General features: G+C 36.3%; 1 protein-coding gene across 1 annotated transcript in view; it reads right to left on the minus strand.

Annotated features, from left to right (window-relative positions):
• Positions 1–10,683, minus strand: part of kif26aa (kinesin family member 26Aa) — a 61,253-nt gene that overhangs the window by 34,422 nt on the left and 16,148 nt on the right. The gene's annotated exons all lie outside the window — the stretch shown is intronic.

The following is a 10,683-nucleotide window of genomic DNA, read 5'->3' on the forward strand; positions in this document are numbered from 1 at the left end:
ATTGCAAGTGACTTCGTAATTTAGTTTCTTTTTTCTTGTCTTCACCACCTGGCTACTGGTGTAAAATGTTGAGAGATTCAAACAAAAAGTAATCAATAAATAGAACAAAATAAAAAATAATAAAGACTGCAAGTGACGTCGCTAGCGGAAGTGCAAGTGTCTGAGACTGCAAGCCTGAGAATGCACGTCTGAGAGGGCAAGCGCCAGCTGCAGCCAGACCCTTCTCAGTATATGAGGATTCTTTCAAACAGCAAATAAATTCTGTAAAAGTATATAATTTCACTGAAACTACTGGATAAATGGAAGGGTGCTGCATTGTAATGCACCTCAAAATAGCCCAGTCTGAGTGGGAAAATCAAGCTTTTTGCTATGAATTATATTTCATATATCTATAACAAAATCCCACACTGAATCAATGTGAAGCCAGTGGACACTGAAAAAAAGTTTCAAATGACTTAAGAGAATGCAGATAATACAGGGCAGCTGGCAATACATGGACTAAAAAGCTGCTCTTAAACTGAATATTTCTGCTGTAGAACTTCAGCAAAGATGGCTCAACAAACAGAGAACAATTTAAATATACTATATTTATCTATATTTAAATATACTGTAGACATTTAATCATTGTTTGATTATTTCTTGAACACTTTTTTATATCCAAAGTGATCTGTGACATTCATTATTTTTTATGTTATTATGATCATTAACCAATAAATAACCATTATTAACCATTTTTTTTACATTTTGTTAAATGTTGTTTTAAATGTTACAGGTGAATTTAGGCACAATAATGTACAGTATGAAAAATGGATATCCCTTGTGAGATTTGCTAAAGATTACATTTAAAAGTGTTAATAATTTTTTTATTTTTAAATATTAACTTCACAAATGTTAACAGATGCTTTTGATTTTTAGTAAATGTTAAAATTAATACTAACATAGGTTAATACAATAAAAAAAACTTTGTTCATTGTTAGCTTATGTTAACAAATGAGCCATTATTAAAGTATACCAAATATGCATTATCTGCCAATAAAGATAAACTAGAAAATCTCCAGATAATCATTATGGTATGGATATGCTGTGCAGCCCTAATCATGTCAATATCTGTATTATTTATTTGGCAGATGCATAAACAGCCTGAATATGGTATCTCTATGTCCTGCAGTCTACAACGTACAATATGTTGGTGGCATTCTTATTTAACATATGTGACCATGGACCACAAAACCAGTCTTAAGTGTCAATTTTTCAAAATTGAGATGTATACATCATCTGAAAGCTGAATAAATAAGCTTTCCATTGATGTATGGTTTGTTAGGATAGGACAATATTGGCTGAAATACAACTATTTTAATATCTGGAATCTGAGGGTGCAAAAAAATCAAAATATTGAGAAAATCGCCTTTAAAGTTATCCAAATGAAGTCCTTAGCAATGCATATTACTAATCAAAAATTAAGTTTTGATATATTTACGGTAGGAAATTTACAAAATATCTTCATGGAACATGATCTTTACTTAATATCCTAATGATTTTTGGCATAAAAGAAAAATCTATAATTTTGACCCATACAATGTATTTTTGGCTATTGCTACAAATATCCCCCAGCGACTCAAGACTGGTTTTGTGGTCCAGGGTCACATATTACTCTTTTCATGGATGATCTGGTTGTGTACAGAGTTTGGTATCCCCTCATAATGCATTGGTGACTGAACAAGGCTAATTCGCTATGCCGTTTCTTCCCTTGAAATCTCATCGAATATATTCAGTCTCTTAAATTATGAAAACACAGTTGTCCTCCTCAGTCATGGCATGTAGGGTCTCTTTCATTCCAACTATATTCCCTCGGTTAGAATCAGCATGAAGTCACTGATTCATAGATGAGACACCACTGAGAGGCTTCAACACCAATGGCTAGAAAAAGATCAGCTTAAAGGGCACTGTGGCTCAATAATTGCTGTGAAATCTAAATGGTGTACCCAAAACACCACGGCATCACTCAACACCTTCTACTGCTTCCCGACACCTGTGTTACCTGCTGAGCTGCCATGTTCTCACTCATTCAGCTCTTTGTCTTAATGTTGTATGGCAGCTGCTTTGAGCTCCTGTCATTATTGACTTTGGTTTTGTGAATTGTGCACCGCGACCTTGCCCTGAGGGACATGGGAGCTTTTGTCATGTAGTGCCAGGGGGCTTTACCTCCACAAATGATGGGGCAGCTCTTTAACAGCATGCTAGCACATCTGAGTTTGTTAGCGACTATTAGCACACACTCATTTTGATTGAGCCTGGCAGAACACATTCCGTTTCTGTTGCTAAATAGAACGAAGAGAAAATAGAAGCCACTAGGAACCAATTCCAATCAAATATTCCTGTTCAATATTTTAGCCAACAACAGGTTGAGCAGTTGTTGGAGGCATCAGGAGCTACCGGGGCTCAGCTGCTTCAAGCACATGGCAGCTCTACTGATCGAAATCCCAAATCTCCCCCGTTTCCCCCGTAGATATAATATGGAGAAGGGGGGAGTTCAGACAGTGGGGTGGAGGCACAACCCCTCTTCATTTTCAAAGGAATAGTGCCTGACTGGAAAACATCAAATAGTCCAGCACAGAGACTCAAGGATCGGCCCTGTCGATATCTGCCTGCCATGTGTCCTTTATTGTTTTTCCTCTCCTCTTTTTATACCCTTTTGAATGACAATGAAGCTTCATCTACTGTATGCATGAAAAAAAAACTCTCGAAAGGAGGTTAAAATGCAAAAGTAGGTTTTTAAAAATGAAAAGAAGGTAATCTCTAGTGATCTTATTAGCATTCGTCTATGATGGCACAGAGTTTGAAATGAGAGAGGCAGGATTAAGGGGATACCTAAAAAGCAAAGAGTACATAATAAGTGGAGGGACAGAAAAATAATTACAGAGAGCAAGACAAAAAGAATTTAAACTAATTTAGAGATCTGAATAATAAAAAAAGATTTAAATAAGGTCAGACTTGTGTTAATTTTAAAGGCATAATCCATGCAAAAATGACCATTTCTGACTGCGGAAAAACACAATAAAGACATTTCGAAAAACGTCTCAAAAGTAGGTGTGTTATACTTGTGTGTTATATAAAAAACTCTAAGTAAGAAAAGCATTTTTTGCAGTGTTCAAAATGACCGCCCCAATGAGGCAACCTCCATATAAAGTAAAAACAGCCTTTATATCCAGTCTTCATCTCATGCGAGCTACATGATTTTAAACAGTACCTTTAAATAAAATGAAGCTCAGGGTTTGTGAAATTACAGGAAATGTATTGATAGCAATAATTTATAACATTATATTCATAATTCTTGAAATATTTCTCCTCTGCAGTCTACTGTTGCCCTTTAAGAGCTGACCAGGAAAAAAAACAGCTTTGCTGCATCTGTTACCAGTATATTCTTTCTTTTTCACAGACTTTGTGATGAGATGGTTCCACTGTTGCTTCACCTGAATTCTCTCTCTCTGTGTCTCTTGTCAGCTGTTTCCTGAATGTCAGAGTTCCGCACACTCACAGACTGATGTTTAATTACCACTTAGACAGCATCACCTACATGCCTATACATACAAATATACTCAAACACACATCCGTGAGAGTACATCACTGACAGGCAGCATCGGTGCTCAAAGCACCTGAGAATATTCTCTCTGTAAATAGCATTTTAAACAGACTTCGTGTCATGAGCTACTTACTGCATGGAAACGAGGGAAGAGCAAGGAGTGAGAGAGCAAGACAAAACAAAGCTGGGGGAACAAGCCTGACATGGAGTGATTGTAGAGAGAAATGAACGAACGAGAAACAAAAATAGAGTGATGTGGAAAAAGAGAGAGAATGTGAGCTCTTTCTCATCAGAATTTTACAATTGCTTATTCAACTCCATCTTTCTGCGAACAAACTGGGTCACAGGCTAAAACTTTGGCCCACAATGATCAACACAGACTGCCAGACCGGAGACATGGCTATATGCCAAACAACAACAACAAAACACGCTCGACCTGAGAAACAAAAGCTGCCACACGACCCGCACACTGACACACTATACAATATGCCCTCATCAGAAACATGATGAGAAATAAGAATGAGGTGCTAGATGAATTTATAAAAGTAATGGCATAATAAAAATTTATCCCAAATTTCACAGCAAACAGTACTTGCACAGTGTTTCTGTTCTAATAGTGGTGGACTGGACAGCACTGAAAAATGATGCTAAATGCAAATAACAAAATGCAACTAACCATATAATCGAGTATTGCCAGGGTAAATAAAATGGACATATCAACCTTTAAATAAGAGAAGCTACATTAGCCAAATTAGCCAAAGCTATGAAGTTAAGGAAGAGATTAATATATTGTTGATTCATAGTTTATAGTAATGTTAATAAATATTCATATTTATTACAAATAAATACAATGTTTACTACTATACACAATGAATAAAAACAGCTGAACAATCTAATTGGACTAACCAAATGTACTCATGTAAAACATGATTTTTAAGAAGCGTTTTAGACTAAAACATTATGTATGATAATTGTGATTAAAAGTTTCAAATCACGATCGAAAAAACTCTTTTTTTTTTGGCAGTTCATTGAAAGTTCACTTTAAAAAAAGGTAACACTTTATTTTACGGTGTCCTTGTTACACGTTACATGTACTTACTATTATAATAGCAATTAATTATGCATAATTACATGCAAGTAACAATAATCCAAGCCCTAATCCTAACCCTATAGTAAGTACATGCATTTAATTAATATTACTCAGTACTTAAATGTATAATTAGACTGTAACAAGGACACCTTAAAATAAAGTGTAACCAAAAAAAAACAGTGTTTTACAGTTACCTAACATCATATTTCATATATAAAATCATATATATTTTTTCAATCATATGTATCTGTACTGTAATATCACTAAAATCTGGTTTTATAGACACAATATGTGACCCTGGACCACAAAACCAGTTATAAGGGTCAATTTTTTTTAATTTATACATCTGAAAGTTGAAAGTTAAATAAGCTTTCCATTGATGTATGGTTTGTTAGGATAGGACAATATTTGGCCGAGATAAAACTATTGAGAAAATCGCCTTTAAAGGTGTCCAAATGAAGTCCTTAGCAATGCATATTACTAATGATAATACATTTTTGATATATTTATGGTAAGAAATTTACAAAATGTCTTCATGGAACATAATCTTTATTAATATCCTAATGATTTTTGGCATAAAAGAAAAATAGATCATTTTGACCCATACAATGTTTTGTTGGCTATTGCTACAAATATACCCGTGTGATTAAGATTGGTTTTGTGGTCCAGGGTCACATATAAGTTATTCTGAAAAATTAATAATAGTAACCACTTTCAATTTCACTGTCAGTAAAGCCTAATGCAAATTGATAACAAAACTGAGAGAATACAAAATGCAGAGACTAGCAGTAAACAATGTCAGTTTATATTACAGAAGCTTTGTATTTATACTGCTATGCTGCAGTAAGTCTTGTTGCATTGAATTTTGTATTGCAGTTTCAATGCACCATCACAACAAATTTACATATAAGCTTTTGCTTTTAGGAAGTTCTGCCGGTTGTAACTTTTCCTAACCATGATAAGCTGACACATTTCTACAAAGTGCATATAGTATCACACAGAGAGAGAGAGAGGTTGTTGTAAACCTAAAAGCTTTTGTTAAAAGCAGGTAACAGAACTTGTTAAAAGTAGAAATGCGTGTTCAGCCACATCAGTTACATGATGCATTCCCAACCCCTGCATTCATTATGAGCACTTTCATTCAGTGCAAACAGGTGTCGGCTCTGTTGTTCCCTGACGATTATGCATTTCAGCACAGCAGTCAGCAGGACAATAATGTTGTGCATGACTCCAGCAAATAATACACACTCAGCATGCCGATGAAAGCCCATGGAAAAGCACATGAGAGAGGACCTTGTCCACAGGGCGACATCAAACCCGGTGCAAGACGGTCCACATCTATGGGAATAGAGAAGCCACTCTGCTTTTATCTGTAAATCTTTAAAGGCGAGATTACAGCTGGCCTTCAGTCATAAAAACCCACTTGTTCCTGGTACTTGCTTTTTGCACACCTCTGCACAATTCAGCATCATGCTTGATGTGAAGTAAATCACACACAATACATGACACATATATGTTTGCTATAAAACATAACACTGATCTGCTATATCCAGTTGTGATCCTAAAGGTCCCAGGGCTGCTGATTGCAGGAGATAAGTGTAAATATCCCTCCATCACCAGAGCTGAGTGCTCACCTTTTCACTTATGGTTTTGCTGTGCTATATCAGGAAAAAAAAACAAAAAAAACTTTATACCTAAAACCTCCAAGGCAAATCTGTGGGTGAGAATGTGTGTGTCTGTATCTGTTCTTACACTCCCTCTGGCGTGTTTACTAGACTGCTACTTTCAAACAGATGAGAGGAAGGGAATCTGTCACAACAACCATGCTTGGTCTGTATCTGTAAGGGAAACAACTGGGGTTAAAGGTCACAGAAACCATAGTATGCCACCAGAGTCTCTTGCTGAATTGAAAACTGCACAGACACAAGGCTTGGATGACCCAATAGGAGCGCAGTAGGAATATGGGAAGCTCTAACTGGGTCATTCTCAAAAAATTTTGACTTTTCAACTAAATTAATAACTTATCAATGAATAACTTCTTCAAAGTAGTGGGAAAATATGAGCCTTTTCTTACTCTGACCTGTTATCATAAGTACTCTTTGTATTTTTAAAGTACAGGTTTTTAACACTGATAAAAACCATGACATGGAAACAATATTCAAACTTTTTTTTTTTAAATGTATCATTTTAATTTTGTATATTACTAATGTATATTACAGTTTTTCTCAGTCGCTTTGGTGCATTTCTCAGATCAGAAATGAAATTCTCAAAACTACTTGTTCAACCTCCACATCATCTAGCCAGTTGTGCACATTATTGTGTTTTCTGTGTTTACCTTTCTCATTTTTATTTTATTTTCACCTTTGTGCCCATATTTATTTTCTATCACATTGACGTTTTTTTTTTGTCAGACCACTAGTAAAGTGTAACTGTGAATCCTATCTAGTCTCTTTCAATCAATATCCCACATACAATAATGTGTAAATTTGTACTTTTGAAATGGATATATGACATACATAAGAAGTGCAGCCTTCTGCATTTCAATACAGTAACTGTCATCCAAACTGTTGCCATAGTTTACATCAGGTAATACTAACAAATTGCACTGTTATATTGACAATAAGACTAAGCATTTTGACTATCTTGTTTGTGAACAATGACACAAGGACTTTTCATTCTGATGGCACTGATATGTTCATTGACATAAATACTTGCTTTTGAGAGACGAACTAAAGATTTTGAGTAAGTTACAGGCTTTTGCAGGTAATCCATTGTGTGGTGCTGTTTGTACAAATTGTTTTGAGAAATGCACATACTTTGCAAATATTAAGGATGATTCGAGAAATGCACCAAAGCGACTGAGAAAAATTGTATTAACTACTTATTTTGTTTTCTAATAAATAAATGGGAGGGTTTTTTTTTCAGGCCAGGTTAAGCACTAAAACAAAATGATTAAGAAAGAAAAACAGATAAAACAATAGATAGAATGACAAAGAATGACTGATAGAATGATATATAGCGACAGATAGAATGATAGATACATAGAACGACAGACAGATAGAACAATAGACAGAATGATAGATAAAACGACAGACAGATAGAACAATACACAGAATGATAGAATGAAAGACCAATAGATAGCACGGTAGATAGACCGACCGACCGACCGACCGACCGACCGACAGACAGACAGACAGACAGACAGACAGACAGACAGACAGACAGACAGACAGATAGACAGATAGATAGATAGATAGATAGATAGATAAGACACCTGCACAAAACAAAAACAGCAGGATGAAAATGCAAATTTATACTCTGCCACTGGTGGAGCTTATGGAACAGCAGCTATATAGCGTTTCCTTGGCTGCCGCTTTAAACAAAGCAGCTGCCCTTATAAACATTACTTTAATATGCATTATATGGAGGTAAGTGGAAAAGAAAATGCCATCAAACTTTTCTGAAGATGGTAAGTTCCCCTCATATAACCCACCAGGGCCGTCGCCCCCTCACTCGGACTATCCTGCCCCTCACTCAAGATGAGTGTGAAAATAGATTTTATTTATGAAATATAATGGTATAATTGCAAGCAGTTAAACTAAGAATGCAGCACTACTGAGTAAGCTAAAGGTATGATGAAATAATTCTTTCATGTTTAATAGAGGGATAGATGGTCGTAGTTAGTTGATTATTTCGCTGTATTGTTATTGTTTGTTGCTGTTCAAGTTGTTCTAACTTAAGTCGCAATGGATGTGTTATGTCAGGGAATCGGTCGCAATGAGCTTGTGTTTCACTGATAAGCAGACACAATTAAGTATTTCTGGTGGTTGTGGTATCACTTGCCTGTATTTGTGGTAAAACTGCTGCCTAAGACATATTATTTCCTGGATGTCAGATTTTTGAATTTGTTGCATGCGATTTTGTTTTATTCAATACTCTGCCATCTGTATTTGCTAAGTAGCCTTTGGGTCATTCACTCAGAATGCATTTTTCATTCCACTGCGTTACTTTTCCATTGTATTTCAAACTAAATGCGCTACGGACGTCTTTGAATTAGTGTTTGAATGCTGCGCTCGTCTCAGGTCTTTATAGCAGCTTGTCGCGCATAATACATCAATCTAAGACACGGTGGTCAAGTTCAAAGAAATTCCTCTTCTAAAAAAATGTCTCTAGACCTTGCGGTTTAAAAAAAAAAAACTCTCACTGACCTGTCTCGCGACCAAAACACTATCTGTGTGAACCCAGTATTCTAAAAGTAGTGGGCAGGTTTGTTTACGGTCCGACAAATACGTGAATGGGCCACATATGTTTTGTTTTTTTTGTTTTTTACTTTGTGCTACGTCATCGCCCCCTTTCGTTACCTCAGCCGCCCCCTCGTCAGTGCTGCGCTGGCGCCGGCTCTGTAACCGCCACCCCCAATTAAATATTTATATATTTTCTTCCAGTATTTTGTGCATCAAAAATCTAGCGTAGCGTTAGTTCTGGCAGGTCACGTTAGTCAAGCTCGCATCAGCTGACTCTCAGCTGATCCCCATCAACCTATGGGAATACGACACCTATCTAAGTATTCATATATAAGGTCCCGCAGTAGTATCAGCAGTTTTCGCATTGCTCAATAGCTAATTACCCTCCTCCATCCCCAACTCCTCCTCTGTCAGTCAGGGTTCAGCCGAGATGAGGAGCGCTGCTGTCAATAGGCTAATTGTATGCAGTGTCACACAGCAATTAGTGTCTCACACATCTAAGAATCTCATTCAATTCCTAGACATTCGGTCACAGACACAAACTCCTGCCTCTGTTTATTAGGTGAGCCACTGTTGCTTGTTGCTTTGTCTTTTTTGTTAACAAAAATAATGATGACAAATAGAGAGACAGAATTCTGTATATCTGTATCTTTTTCATCCTCCCCTGTGCACCTGAGAACCTGCCTCAGTTTTTTCTTTTTTTTTTGTCAGTATATTAGTTAGATATACTAGAACCAAAAGTATGAGAGCACATTAGAAATATGGGATTCATATTCACTCAGCAGTGGCTTTTTTACAGCTGGCATTACAATACAGTTCATTTGTTTGACAGAAACTTTCCTTAATAAATCTTTATCTGACCAAGATCTTCTGTGCTCTAAGTCACTCACAAATCTTTTGACAGTTCAATAATCTCTATTTGCTTTTCGCAGAATATTATTTGTTTTAATGCCTTTTGCAAGACATTGCATTGTTTTATACTTTTCATCTTCAGAAAGATCTTTCTTCCTCACCATATTTCATGAAAACTTTGACTTGCTTAATAATGTGGAACAACCTCTTTAAGTAGGGTTTCCATTTAGCTAAGAAGACCTGGCAAACTATTGAACAAACCTGTCTGAGATTGATACCAGTTATCTAAAAAGATGTGAAAAACAACACAAACAAAAATCTGACTCTTTACTATACCGAAATCCTATTGATATGTCACTTGCATAATAATTTGGAACACAGTGTATATATACATACAGTATATATATATATATATATATATATACTGTAATTTTGGCAAACAATTGGTCTGTTACATTGCGATTAGCCATTATCCCTGCAGATACATGGCCAATCCAGCTCTGAGACCTCTGCCATTTGGATTTTGCACTCTCTCGGACTGCTAAGCCTGAGCATTGATCGATGACATTTCAACACATTAGGCTGAACTGCCTTCAACATCGCTGCAGTCTCCATGGGCACTGAGAAAGCATTGCTGTGACGTGACTGCCAGAGGCAATGGAGGATTCTGGGTCCTTGGGAGTGAGGGCCTGAGTAGGTGCTAAGGGACCACGACATTAGGGCCTTTCGCACTGCGGGAACCTTTTCATAGTACCAGAACTAATTGTGGAACTACCAGTGGTGGAAAGAGTACTGAAAAAAGATACTCAAGTAAAAGTACCATTACCTTCCAAAAAATGTAGTGTGAGTAGAGTAAAAGTACTTGTCCAAAAAACTACTTGAGTAAGAGTAAAAGAGTAGCCTATTTAAAAGTACTC

The sequence above is a fragment of the Sinocyclocheilus anshuiensis genome, unplaced genomic scaffold, assembly GCF_001515605.1.
Source record: "Sinocyclocheilus anshuiensis isolate Anshui unplaced genomic scaffold, SAMN03320099.WGS_v1.1 scaffold1341, whole genome shotgun sequence".
NCBI lineage: Eukaryota > Metazoa > Chordata > Actinopteri > Cypriniformes > Cyprinidae > Sinocyclocheilus > Sinocyclocheilus anshuiensis.